This window comes from Leopardus geoffroyi, chromosome A3 (genome assembly GCF_018350155.1).
Source record: "Leopardus geoffroyi isolate Oge1 chromosome A3, O.geoffroyi_Oge1_pat1.0, whole genome shotgun sequence".
Taxonomy (NCBI): Eukaryota; Metazoa; Chordata; class Mammalia; order Carnivora; family Felidae; genus Leopardus; species Leopardus geoffroyi.
In genome coordinates, this window is record NC_059336.1 from 52,013,322 (window position 1) to 52,014,443 (window position 1,122).

The 1,122-nt window shown below is 35.2% G+C and overlaps 1 pseudogene; it reads right to left on the reverse strand.

Annotated features, from left to right (window-relative positions):
* Window positions 1–387: 387 nt before the first annotated feature.
* Window positions 388–484, reverse strand: LOC123581731 (annotated as a pseudogene).
* Window positions 485–1,122: the final 638 nt, after the last annotated feature.

The window sequence follows — 1,122 nt, forward strand, 5'->3', positions numbered from 1 at the left end:
GAGCCATCCAAGCGCCCCTAGAAGCCACACTTTAAAAAGTAAAAACAAACAGGAGAAATCAGCTTTAATAATCTTTCATTCAACCCAATATATTTAAAATAGTGTAATTTCAACATGCATTTAATATAAACATTGTAAATAAGCTACCTTACATTCTTTTTTTGTACTAAGCATTTAAAATTTGGTGTATATTTCACATTTACATCTTAATTCAGATGCCAGGTTTTCATCAGTAATACTTGGTCTGTATTTAGATTTCATAAAATTTAGGTTTGAAAAAAATAGATTAATATACTCAAGTTGTTCCAAATATACTTAGAAGTTTTCAGTAATTGTATATCAAGTTTGTTTGCTTACTTATTTACGTATCTATCTAGTTATTTATTGTTAAATATGGAACACTTCATGAATTTGCATGTCATCCAAGTGCAGGGGCCATGCTAATCTTCTATCATTCCAATTTTAGTCTATGTGCTGCTAGCAGATATCAAGCTTTTAAATTAAATTAAATCAGAGGCACCTGGATGGCTCAGTCGGTTAAGTGTCCAACTTCGGCTCAGGTCATGATCTCACAGTTTATGGGTTCGAGCTCTGCGTTGGGCTCTGTGCTGACGGCTCAAAGCCTGGAGCCTGCTTCGGATTCTGTGTCTCCCTCTTTCTGCCCCTCTCCTGCTCATGTGCTCTCTCTCTCTCTTTTTGAATATAAACATTAAAAAAAATTTTAATGAATAAATTAATTAAATCAAATTAAAAATTTCATTGCTCAGTAGCACTAGCTATGTTTCTAGTGCTCAAGTGCCATATGTGTCTAGTGTATTGGACAGCACAGTTCTGTATAATTCTGTTGCTTGTTGTTCAGATATTAAACATGAAGAGGAACAGGTTATGTAAGAAAATAGATACTACCTGTAGCACTCAATGTGGCTGAGGGAAATTCCAAAAAGTACATTATCCCAGAAGCTAAAAACCAGAGCTTTAAGGAGAGAATAATTAACAGCATAAAATGCTGCAAAAAGATCAGGAATGATGACTGAGAAAAACTATTTTGAGAGAGACAGAAAGAGAGAAAACAAGTGGGAGAGGGGCAGAGAGAGAGAGAGAGAGAGAGAATCCCAAGCAGGC